General features: G+C 42.9%; 1 pseudogene; it reads left to right on the top strand.

Moving 5' to 3' along the window:
• Positions 1–560: 560 nt before the first annotated feature.
• Positions 561–13,996, top strand: part of LOC117442777 (uncharacterized) — a 102,600-nt pseudogene continuing 89,164 nt past the window's right edge.

The raw sequence follows: 13,996 nt of genomic DNA, 5'->3' as shown, positions 1-13,996 counted from the left end.
AAGGTTTTATTGTGAAATGCACCATAGTGATAGCGGAGTTGCCTATTACAGTACACACACACACACACACACACACACACACACACACACACACACACACACACACACACACACACACACACACACACGCACACACTGTATGAGCCACACATTTGGATTTCTGTTTCCAGTAAGTTAATAAAAAAACACTATAGAAAATCTACTTTGCAAACAAGCACTGACAAGCACACACACACACACACACACACACACACACACACACACACACACACACACACACACACACACACACACACACACACACACACACACACACACATGATTTGTGACCATATTAACCACCTTGTCTCAGTTGCTCTGCCGTGAGAGTATGTTGTGGATTTACTGTCTCTCTCTTTATTCCTCACACACATCATCCCTCCTGTCTTTCTCCCCCTCCCTCCCCTCGTGTTTAAACAACACACAGCTCTGTAATTCATCTCTTATCAGCCGGTCACCCCCCCCCCCCCCCCTCCCCCCTCCGAAAGACTAAAGTCTGAGAAATAAATGTTCCTGCGAAGATGACAAGATGTAAGCCGGATCAGAGGAGATGGAGTTTCTGTGAAAGTGCGACAGCTGGTGTGATAGAGTCTGAGGGGGGAGGACACACACACACACACACACACACACACACACACACACACACACACACACACACACACACACACACATGAGATGGAACTTTTCACTCGGGACATCAATTCTGTGTTTTATCGTACTTTAATATATAAAATCTAATAATTTTTGACATTTTAATCTATGAGAAAATATAGTTTAATGTCACTCGAAATGCAGATAAAACGGAAGAACGAGGCCGAAAGCAAATTGAGAAATTATTTAAATAAAGGATCTCATGTATCGTATACTTACTTCTACCACTACTCACTTCTTCTTCTCTTCTTCTTTCTTCTCTTCTTCTTCATCTTCTTCTTCTCTTCTTCTTCTTCTTCTTCTTCTCTCTTCTGTTCTTCTTCTTCTTCTTCTTCTTCTTCTTCTTCTTCTTCTTGTTCTTGTTCTTGTTCTTCTTCTTCTTCTTCTTCTTCTTGTTCTTCTTCTTCTTCTTCTTCTTCTTCTTCTTCTTCTTCTTCTTCTTCTTCTTCTTCTTCTTCTTCTTACGACACATTCTCTTCTGAATGACTGCCCACTCCTAAACAAGTGGTGATGTTGTCAGCTCTTGTAATGCGTCGTCTTTTGTTTTTGAGCGTCTTGGTTTCTGCACAGACGTAGCAGAAACTACCCGAGAGTCAATATGTGAGTTATCAGGACTCAAAGTGAATGCTGACGTCTCTCTGGTTCTGTTGGACTTCTAAAGAGGGAAGAAGTGTTTAATACATTTCTTTTGAAGGTGGTGATATTTCGTTTTATCAACAGCTTCCACTAGTGGCCAGAAAATATATCATACTCTTAAAAAAGCAACACGCTTTAAAAAACATATATTTCTTAGCTTAAAAGAACTTCTTCAGGCTGAAAAATGATGATGTTTTTTTTGTCAGGACCAAAAGCAACAGACGGGGTTATAACGCTGACGAACAACCCCTCAGCATGAAGAAGTACTTATACTTATTTGCAAGTATTCATTCATTGAACTGTACAATCAGTATGTGTGGGGGAAACCTCTGAAGCAATAGGAGTCAGGACTCAAAGAGACACGATGGAGAGCTGGAGCTTTGACGGCAGACAGTGACGGTTTATTTGGAGCTTCGGCCGGAGAATTCACACGACATGTCACGGGCCACGGTCTGACCACACGGTAGAGATGCCACAATCAGTTCTGAAGAGCCCTCCTGTAGCTCCAGGTTTAACTAGTTCAGAGAGAATAATCAACATTCCTCAATAGATAGACCAGCTGAGGACACTGAATCACAGTTGTTGACGCTCATGGCTCGAGGTCATCTACACCCTGAGAAGGATGCTCCAGGTCCCACAACAATAGCTATCTCTGACCGAGAGTTGCCCGATCACAAACTGGTATCAACAGAGATAGCGGCTGCTCAAGGCTGGTCAGCTGCGTCAGAGGGCGAAAGGTAAACATGTGGGGCGAAATTATTCCCTGACGAGTTTGAGGACAGGTGGATTCTCTCCAGAAAGAGTTCACATGTCTTGAAGTGTTATGGGATGATATCCTGGAGTGGACTCTCTCTAATCTGCAGGACCTTTCCCCCCCCCCCCCCCTCCCCGCGTCCTGCTGTTATTGGGTACAGACGTTGTTGGGTATGAAAGTGACGATTGATCTGACGCCGCTGTGTTTCCGCAGATTCCCGAGCGGACCGAGCCGACAGGAGGAAACTCTTCAGACATTACACCGTCGGATCCTACGACAGCTTCGACGCTTCCAGGTGAAAACACCCCCGTTTCTAATATTTATCTATTATATAAATGCATATTCTGAATATTTATTTATGTTCTATATCTATGAGTGAGAAATGATCCAATTATATGAATGTATATGCAAACATTCATCAGTGTTATACATATCGTTGGGAATTGAGTAAAAAGCGATACATACGGTACGAGGGATTGTGTCTGCACGTTTCATTTCTGTATTTCCTTTAAATCCCCAATAATGTCTCGGAAAAAGTTGCATAAAGGGTACGTCCTTCTTTACGTGACCTTTTTTTAATACATGCATTAGAAGCTTTTTTAGCAGCTATACGACTCAATGAAAACAATGTGTTATTGCTTACATAGCGCAACATAAATACACATTTTTCATTCAGGAGACGATTTTATATTCCTGTTGTATCATGTGATCGCCGCGTGCCACCTCCAGTATGGATTTTGTGTTGCGTCGAAATCCTAGAATCACTTCAAGGGAATTCGTCCAAGTTTGCACACAGGTGGAATCAACTAGAAATGGCTGATCACACAAAAAGGTCACCAACAATGTTTTTGACGATAGCTGACGAATTAAATGCGAATTAGGATTAAAGGAAAACACTGTGTAAACTGTATGGGTGTGAAACTATATTTATTATTTATTTATTTATAGAAGGACCATGCATACAAAAACATTAATCCCAGCAAAGAGAAGCGATGCCAGATTATAGCTAATAGCTCATTTCCATCTGTGGTCCTCAGACAGGTTCATAACAATCAATAAACAAATAACATTGCATGATCTCTATCAGTCAACTATTTTAAAACCTGATTTAAGTACAGCTCAGTAAATTAATACATAGTACACGAAATACACTTACATGATCTCGGTCACTCAAATAATTACAAAGCCTGATTTAAATGTAGGTTCCGAACATAACACTTAGTACACCTCAAATACACTTAAATAAAATATCTAAGATATAGTATGACAATACAGTTCAAAAAAATAAAGTCAGATTACAGTGTCATTAATGTTGGCATGATGGTTGCTTAATATCATTTTTTTTGCACCACAGGAAAACGAGTTAAAATCAGTACAGGTTTTAAGTTCAACTGGAAGAGTATTCGTGCTTGATGGCCGTAAACGAAAAGCATCATAATAAGTCATTGATTTCTTACTTAAGATAATGTTCTAGTGTTAAAAATAAACCTATTTAATTATTTACTATTCATTTGAATGACTTTTAAATCATAGGTAACTCTCGAAAGTAGGTCAATGATCAGAAATGTTCGTCCAGCGCTGACTTAATGTGTAGCTTTATTTGACCAGGTTATTCTCTTGAGGGCTAAACATCTGGGAAGTCGTGGCCGCTATCAGATAAAAGGCAAAAACAAAACACTTGAAAATAAATGAAGCGGTTTTGATTCTGAGGCGCTGCTTTAAGGTCATATTGACAGTTTGTCATCAGCTAATGGATCAGTCACACAAAATGCATCTGATGTCTGAGATTGACTTTGACAGGACCTGATTAAATCATTTCCTAGGTTTAATAATAGCAAATATGTTCTGATATATTATTCTACCAAAATGGACTGGACAGATTTACACCAAGGTGTCAGATTTGAATCACTCTTCTAATCCGTGCACACTGTGAGACAACATGACAGGGTCGTGTAGTAATAAATATTATAATGAAATGTGTGAGGAGACACGGGACGAAGGACAGCGTGACTTTCACCTCATTACCCTGCTGGGTTTCCTCCACGCTGGAAGGTGGATTCTTTTTCTTGTAAATGTCCAATGTAGGTCAAGGTGAATCACTTCCTCCATTAGAGGGTGAGCTGGGCGTAGAATAACGAAACACCCATGTGACTCGAAAGATCCTGGGGAAATTCAAACTGGAAATAAAACTTTAACCTGGATATAGACATTTGTATTATTACCTTCCTGATGATTAAAAGCGTGCCATGACTTATATTTTCTCTACATCAAATATAAAACTGTTATGGAGTTTCTAAGGTACTTGCATCAAGACCTTCCTTTGCCTTATCATCGATTTTACTTTAAATGTGAACAATATTTACTAAATTAACATCATGCCGTATCGAAGAAGACTTGAAACAAGAGATTGAGACCATAAACTCATCCGGAAAATGTTTAATTAAGTAATAAATCAAATTAGAAATCAGGCCATTTTCTGCTAGACTTCTATACAATATGAATTTTTCTTTTTCAACCAGTAGAGTCGCCCCCTGCTGGATGTTAAAGGGAATACATGCATAAGTGTATCGATAGAACATAAAACAAACAATTTAATATGTATAATTGCGCAATTGTAATAATTAAACAAATGATGTTAAAATACTAATGTTAGCAAGTTTAAAACAGTCAATAAGGATTGTGATTAAGTGTTTTACTCTCAATAAAGCATAACTTTCTATAAATCATGTTATATTGAAGAAGACCATAACATCATCTGGGAAATGTTCACTGAGGTAATACATCAAGGGAGAAGTGTCTTATAGACTTCTATACAATCCCAAAGCATACGTAGCTTTATTGTCTATTGTACTTTCAATAGGAACATCATTTAATAAACCAACATGATACCATATTGAAGAAGACCTAAACTAGAGATTGACACCTTAAACTCATCAGGAAAAATGTTGACGGAAGTAATAAATCCAATAAGAAGAAGGTTTCACTTCTCAGAGACCGGTTCTTGATTTAAAGCCCATCATGGAGTTTGGCCCTCGTCCACCATGACGGATAATTTATTCAACATCGTTTTTCCCCTGCAGCCATCCTTCATGCAGTTTAGCAGCTGGATGTCTGTCTCACCGCGGTGTCCTTGAGCCAGACCTCCAAACTGCAATACAAAGTTTCACATGCGCACAGAAAGACTTAAAGGTCCCGTGTCATGGCCGTTTCTCCTGATCATACTTCCATTGCTGAGGTCTAGAATACATTTACATTGTTCAATGTTCCAAACTCACATTGGTTTCTCACAGCATCTCTGTATAGCATGTGTATTCACTCTCTGTCCTACACGGCTTGTTGGAGCTCCCCCCCCCCCCTCCCTATGAGCCCATGTGCTCTGATTGGTCAGCTCGCCCACTCTGTTCTGATGAGTACACCACCGTTGCAGCGGAACATCAGTCAGTATGTGTTAAAATGGCGTTTGTTAGCAACCAGGAAATGACACCAGTAATGAGAAACAGATGAGAAAGCTGCGTGGGGTCTGGGTGCCGTGTCGGCGGGACGTTGCGGGGCTCGCTGCTCCGGCCTTTGAGGCTCGAGGAGCGGAGAATGTGAGCTGGATTACTGGCGTCGTTTCCTTGTTGCTGCGTGGAGTCTGCGAGACAGCGAGACACCGCGGAACTCAGCACACACACACACACACACACACACACACACACACACACACACACACACACACACACACACACACACACACACACACCACACACACACACACACACACACACACACACGGATTTGGTTGGCGTTACGTCACTATGACCAGGAAGAAACAAATGGAAAGAGAGAAATCTCCAACGAGGCGTTCTGAGGCAGCAGACAGGTCTTCTCTGTGTTAGAGTTTTGCTCGCTGCAGGGTGTACTTTGAGGGTTTGTTAAATAAATCTTTAGTTTAGTTTTTTAATACATTATTAACTTAGTCTCTAAAATATAGTGGAGGAGGAGTATAAACTAGCAGAACATATATAATAAAGGAAAGTACGGCTACAAAGCATTGTCCTATAGTTAGAAGTACAATTCCTGCATTCAAATCTTAATTTGTCACGGTGTGTGTGTGTGTGTGTGTGTGTGTGTGTGTGTGTGTGTGTGTGTGTGTGTGTGTGTGTGTGTGTGTGTGTGTGTGTGTGTGTGTGTGTGTGTGTGTGTGTGTGTGTGTGTGTGTGTGTGTGTGTGGGAATGCTGGGAGATAACCTTCAGTGGGTGTCGGCCTCCCTTACTCTCGAGACAGATTTTTCCGTTGCTAAGGGAACTGTTGCTAGGACGGCGGTCGCACCTCTCTCTCTCTGCTAATATAAACTGGATAATGCTCCTCAGGCTGCGGCAGCTAACTCAGCCTTTAAGTTTCACATCTCCAGATTCTTCACAACGCGGGAACGTACCATCTTCTACTTTCTGTGGACTGCTGTGTGTTCTACAGGTTTTAGTGTCTGCAAAGGCCACACTCCCTGGGTTCCCTCCAGAGGAAGATTCTCTCCCACACACTCCCCCCTCCCGGCATGAAACACCTCCATTGGACTCCTTTGTTTACTTCAGGAAAATTGTGACATCACTATGTAACCTTGGCACTTCTATTGGCTATCTCCAACACATTGTACGTGATAGGCTAAGAGGCGGGACATCGAGAAGCAGTTTTCTAAGGACAGAGGGTGTCATATTCGTATTCATGTCCTGTATAAACTTTAAAGTCCCCAAAAAACTATTTAAAATGTGTGATATCGGACCGTATACAAAATGATTTCAAGGGACTCCATGAAACTCCTATAATAGTTTTATTTTGAACACTTGTTTTACAGTTGAGTGAAAACTTTTAGATGATAGAAAGTTGATGTTTGAAACGGTTCTTTAAGTGTTTTGACTATAGGAAGATTGATTAATATTTAGGTCAAATAAGGACACAAATATAAGTCTTCTATAGTTAAAATATATAAAATATACAATGATCCATTCTTCAAGGGACCCTTTTAAACTCCCTTAAAGATTTAGATTATTAAAAGTTGTTGTTTCAAAAGTTAAAGCTTTACTGTTTTAACTAAGGATAACAATTTGATGGAATATAATAAAGAATCCCCATTATCAGCATTATTTATCAATCACTCAATACAACAATTAACATCAGTCAGTAAATAGACAGGTTTCAAACCATGACACCCTGCTGTTCACACACACACACACACACACACACACACACACACACACACACACACACACACACACACACACACACACACACACACACACACACACACACACACACACACACACACACACACACACACACACACACACACACACACACACACACACACACACACACACACCCTCCCGATCCAGTCGGTGTGTTCCGTAGCTGATTGCAGAGCACACCTTTAGACATCCATTCACACCGATCCTCCACTGCTCCCTCCCTCCATCTGGCTCTCTCTCCCTCCACCCCCCTGGTACAGCGTTGATCTCCAGCTTTCCTACCCGCCTCATCATGAGCCATAAGCGGCCACCAACAGCAGCCTGATGTCGCTTCTTCACCGGCGCCCGGAGCCTCCGCAGCGGCGGTAGCGGCGGCGTATTTTGGCGGAGAAACGCGCGTCTTTCTTCCGTCGTTTTTTTTTATTCCAAATCCTTTTTTGTGTGTCTGGAGATGCTGCTGCGGGGCCGCTGTCATACCGTGTGATAGAGAGCGAGGAGGCGGGGGTGGTGGTGGTGGGGTGGGGTCGGGGTTTCCCTGCCCTGCCCTGGCCGGACTAGCTCTCCCTCCTCCAGCATGAACCTCCACTCGGGCAGGGCGTCCGTGGCCATGCTGCGGATGATGGGCTGTGCTAACGGGCGCTCTGCTCGGAATCTCCTCCACAGTGACTGCGTGGTGGACGAGAAGTCGGTGGTGCTCCAGAAGAAGGAGAATGAGGGCTTTGGCTTCGTGCTGCGAGGGGCAAAAGGTAGGAAAACACATTTGGACTTTTTATGTTTTTTGAATGTCTGTTTCTGTCAATCTGCCCCCCCCCCCCAAATCATCACACGTTGCAGTTGTACTCGCTGCAACATCTGCATTTATACCTTTTGCATTTAAACATTTGGTGCATTTTTTTTCGTGCTTTCTTGGCTATTCTTAGATCTCTCTTGGAGGTTTATGTGGGAGAATGCATGGAGTGATGCCTCCCCCCTCCTCCCCCCTTTAAAAAAATAAGTTCTGCAAATAAAAACACATTTCAATGCAACTTTTAACCTGACCGTCCCTAAAGCCTTTGCTCGCCTCTTTCTGACAATATTCCACAAAAACCAACAAATCCTGCACTCGTTTTTGCTGCAAAATCTGCATTTTCGTACTTCTTGCAAACCCGTTTTGGGGCTTTTTTTCAAGCATTCTTGGCTATTCTTAGATCACTTTAGAGGTGTATGTGGGAGAATGCATGGAGTGATGCTGTAGCCCCCCCCCTCCAAACAACAGCATGCAAATAAGTTCTGCACACATTTGAATGCAACTTGTATTATGACCTTCCCTGAGGCCTTGTGCGCACACACACACACACACACACACACACACACACACACACACACACACACACACACACACACACACACACACACACACACACACAGTAGAAGTGTCGGATGCATTATGACAGCATGTTGACGTTAACCCCCCCTCAAAACTTGCCCTCATTTTTATTTTCTTCGCGTTTCTTAAAGGTTAAATCTGCCTTTTAGGGCTGCAAAAAGCATCTTGAATACGACTTCAAATCCCTCTTTTGAATCTGCTTCTGGTTTATGTGTCTGGGTGTATCTGGACAACCCCCCCCCCCCTGCCACATGATGAGTTGTTGTGATACACACATGCAGTTTGATGTTCCTCCAGGCCATGAGATTGGCTCTAAAAATAGCCAGTTTGAGCTGCTGTTGCTGCTGCGTCTCTTTCTATGACGATTCTCGCCATGTCATAATCCACGTTGCATTCCACAACTGTGCGATTGGTCTACGCCGCGGTTACTGTCGAGAACTACATTTAGTATTCAGTCTTTTTTTTTTTTAAGAAAGAGAGGAAGAGGGGAGGCAGTGACGAAGAAGAGGAAATTGGTTTAAAAAAACAAAACAAAAAACATGAGGAAGGTTCTAGTCCTTCTGACACACTCTGCTATCACCCCGGGGGAACTGACCCAGTCAAGCTTATCCTGCACGGGGGTGAACACACACACACACACACACACACACACACACACACACACAGACACACACACACACACAGACACACACGCACTTGAGCTGTCACATAAGCTCACATCCTTTCCTCTGCTCTCTGACGTTTTTCTTTTTTACTCTCCATCTCCATCCTCGTCTTTCTCCTTCTCTGTGTCACACATTCGGGCAGACACCACCCAAAGAAACTCATCGTCACATTCATGTAAATCCCCAGAATCCCCCCCCCCCCCCCCCCCCCCTCTCCTCTCTCTGGTGCTTCCAGTACTGGGATGAGTTATAGGAAGTGTCACTTGTCACCACTGGTTTCTCCCAGCCTCAATGTTTGTGTAACCTTCCCGAGAGCCAGAGGGAGCCGGAGCCAGCATGCAGCGCTGACTGATGTTGAAACATTAAAAGCAAAATTCACTATTAAACATAATGTGTTGGTCTGCATGTGCGTGGAAGCATCTCTTGTTTGCATGGCGGTTTGAAGTGTTCCTAAAGGGACAGTACACACAACATCAGAGCCTATTGCAACCCAGTCTCATGGCAGCTTGGGAAATGGTCATGTGATTTCATGTACTGATGTCGTCTTTTTATCAGGACAAAAGTCGGGATTGAGGCGAACAAAAGTTGTATATTTTTCCCCATTTTTTTAACCGTGACTAAAAATGTAAAAAAGTCACAATTATTATTGCTTTTATTTATTTATTTCATTATTTTTGATATGCTGTTTGTGTCAGTAAGAACACAAGTCTAAGGGACTGAGGAGACCAGAAGCTGGATATTATTTTTATTTATTTATTATTTTTTAACTTAAACTGCTGCTTTACTAACGATAATAATAATCAAATCAAATCAAAGTTTATTTATTAAGCATATTTAAAAGCGATTTTTGGTCGGGCCAAAGTGCTGTACATGTAATAAATACTACAATCACAATAAAAGAGAATAAATTACAACAGACATATAAAAACACAGGGAAAAGTCAGGAGTCATGCTCCGCTCTGACTAGAAGGCCAGGGAGAAGAAGTGAGTCTTAAGAGTAGATTTAAAAACCCCTAGGGTCTGGGCCGACCTCACATGGAGGGGCCGAGTGTTCCAGAGCCTGGTCTTGGGCACTAGCAGCAGCAGCTGGTCAGCAGACCTTAAAGCTGGGGTGTAGCGCAGGAGGAGTTCAGCTATATAGGCCGGAGCCAGCCCATTTAGGGCTTTAAAAACAAATAAAAGGATTTAAAATCAATTCTGAACCGAATTGGAAGCCAGTGCAATGAGGCCAGAATTGGGGTGATGTGGTCCCGCTTTTTGTGGCCAGTGAGAAGAGGCGCAGCTGCGTTCTGAACTAGCTGCAGGCGTCTAATTGAGGCCTGATCCATACCCACATACAGAGCGTTGCAGTAGTCCGACCTCGAGGTAACAAAGGCGTTAATAACCCTTTCCAGGTCTAAAGATAAAAACGACTTGGTCTTGGCCAATAGTCGTATTTAAAAAAAGCAGGATTTGACTACGCTGCTGACCTGCTTATCGAATTTAAAGGCGCTGTTGAAGGTCACTCCAAGGTTCGTGACAGAGGGGAGGATATTATTTTTGAGGGAGCCCAGAATATCAACCGGGGAGGCTGGAGGTCGGGGTCCAAAAAAGATAACCTCAGTCTTGCTCTCATTGAGGTTGAGGACATTTTGGCTCAGCCAGGATTTGATCTCTGCTGAGCAGTCCATCAACGGCTGTAATGAGTTGACATTTGAATTGAGTGGCAGATAGATCTGTACATCGTCGGCTTAGCAGTGGAAGGGGATGTTGTGTTTTGTGAGAATTGAACCTGGGGCAGTATGTACAGTAGAAAAAGGATGGGACCCAGAATCGAGCCTTGGGGAACCCCACAGGTAAGAGGGGCTTTGGCAGAGGAGAAGGCACCTAGCTGCACTGAGAGGCTGCGGTCTGTCAGGTAGGACCTGAACCATGCAAGGGCAGAGCCTGTGATGCCTGCGGACTGTTCAAGCCGTGACAACAGGATGCTATGGTCCACAGAGTCAAAGGCAGCTGTCAGGTCCAACAGCACCAGGACAGCTGGGCTACCTGAGTCAGTGTAATGATATTATGCAGGTCAGTTAATCAGGTAAAGACTCAGGACTGGGGAGACAGGAAGTTGTTTTAGTTTATTTGTGTTAAAGCTTGACAGAAAAAGACGTGATGTAGGCACCAACAGTGAGACATTTTAGTTTGAGTTGTCGAATGTCTGAGATATCGGTCGTAGAGATGTCTGCCTTGTGTCCAATATAGACACAGCTTTCTCTATAATCTTTTCCCTCCTCTTCCTCCCTCCTGTCAGCGGACACGCCCATCGAGGAGTTCACTCCCACGCCCGCCTTCCCCGCCCTGCAGTACCTGGAGTCGGTAGATGAGGGGGGGGTGGCCTGGCAGGCGGGGCTCCGGACGGGGGACTTCCTCATCGAGGTAAGAGCTGATACATGTCTTTTCTACATCAACATGTGTCCCCTCTTCTTCATGTCTCTTCTACATCAACATGTGTCCCCTCTTCTTCATGTCTCTTCTACATCAACATGTGTCCCCTCTTCTCCATGTCTCTTCTACATCAACATGTGTCCCCTCTGTGGAAAGAGACTCTGAAAGTTTCAGGAACAAAGATTCTCTCTCTTTTTGATCCATTTCTATAAAAACCTGTCTGAAAATGAGCTGATCAGATTTCGGCCACTTTATGATGTCATAATGATGTTTTGTCTTGAGTAACCATTAGCCAATCAGCAACCAAGGTAACCCCCCCCCCCTTATCACCTGAATCTCCTCCTAGAGCACCATTGAGTTCTTTGTAACCAAATGTCTCTCAGAGGGGCGTGGGGAGGGGCTCCTTGTTTTCATCTAAAGTAACAGACAGAGAATCAGCACTTTGGAAACAGGGCTGAAACAGAATGGATTATGGGTAATGCTGCCATGATCTGTTTGGTGTTTCAGCCAATCAGAGACAGGCTCTGTATATATCTGAGACCTGGTGCAACATGTGCCAGAGAAAGATGAATCCTGAGGCTTTTGATCATTGTTGTTGGATTCTACCCTGAAGAAAATGAAACGTTGACCGAAATCAAATGTATTGTGTCTGAAGATTTCACTTAACTGTCAAAGGTTTATTTTAAGCAATAATATGAAGTTTAAATATTAGTTTCAACTGACCTAATACAGTTGTGTGAGATTTGTTGACATAGTACACTTAATGAAAGTCAAAGTCATGGTTCTGAGTGCCTTTGCTAAAGTCAGCTATAACATAGGATGTGCACTAGCTCTTAAGTCTTCAACAAATATGTGTGTTTACTCAGAGCAGATCTAAATGCGTGCCTCACTGAGCAGAGTGTGTTTTCAGGCGGTGTGCCGTCTGGTTTTATGGCTCACTTGTATGTGCTTGTGAGAACATCCTATTACTGAAATGAGTTTGAACAAGGCTTACTTTTATTTTAAACTCATCAGAAATAATATCAATTATGTGATTGGAATCAAAGCAGCAGTTGAGCTTCTGATTTGGAGGATGACCTGTGGTTAGAATCATCTCTTCAGATGCAAAGTGTGCAAACGGAAGACGTTGCTATGGGACGAATGGAACTTTTCTTCCACTCTCCTTGTCATCACGTAGTACAGGTACTATGTAACAAAATGGTTTCTCTGCATCCGACCCATCCTACTGTTAGGAGCAGTGTAGGGAACGGTGCCTTGCTCAGGGACACCTCGGTAGCACATGGGGTGTTTCTCAATGTCGAGTACGCTTGCTTGGTAGCACATGTCTTCCGAGTCACTTGCTTCAGAAGCGAGGCAAGAATCCTTCCTGGCATTCGGAAAACGAAGAGTGGAACAGGCGAGCGTCATATGAGAGGCCCCGCCTTACATTTTCCGCCACAGATTTGGGGAAATTGGTCCGTGCGCAAAGCATTGTGGGGATTTTAAGACCGCCTCGAAATTTCTCGCTACGAAGTAGAATTCCAAGTATGCTGGACATTGGAACAGTCCTTCGGCGGCACTCGATGACGTAGTATGCTTGAAATAGTGGATCTGGAGCAGCTTTACTCGACATTGAGACCCTTGGTCTTGCCGGGACTTGACCTGGTGACCTTCCAGTTGCCAAGCCAAGTCCCCTATGGACTTCGCCACCACCACTCGCTGTTTATTCCCTGAGTAGCATGACGGATTGTTTGGGGTCTTTTATTTGTGTGAAATGTATCCGGATGTAATGTAGACTTTATATGAAGCTGTTGACATTATTCTTGCTCATGCTCCTGTGTGAGTCCGTACCTTTGCAGTGCAATATAATACCTACAAATTCAAGGTATTACACATCCTTCAAAAGGGTCTGATATTTTACGTTCGTTTCAGTAGGGATGGCTTTATACTGCTTTCTCATGTCTTTTTTCCTTCTCTCAAAGTAATACATTATTATGTATGCATTTCCATTGATGCGTTTAGCTTAACCAGCAATCTAGAAAAACACAATTCTCGTAATAAATATTCTAAGCTAGCTGTCAACATGATTCAGTCATATAGTATAATAAGGCTGCTTTCTAATGAATAGGATAAAGAGAAGAGGAGTATTACGATGATCATGAATTCTCAATGCCGGACTGATGTTGGAAAATAAAATACTTATCCTCAGTGTGCATGAGAACCTGATGAATTACATAAATTCAAATGAAATGGTTGTATTAGTTGATT

The sequence above is a fragment of the Pseudochaenichthys georgianus genome, chromosome 3, assembly GCF_902827115.2.
Source record: "Pseudochaenichthys georgianus chromosome 3, fPseGeo1.2, whole genome shotgun sequence".
NCBI classification, from domain to species: Eukaryota; Metazoa; Chordata; class Actinopteri; order Perciformes; family Channichthyidae; genus Pseudochaenichthys; species Pseudochaenichthys georgianus.
Note: the sequence above shows the minus strand (reverse complement) of the source record. Positions and strands in the feature narration are given on the sequence as shown.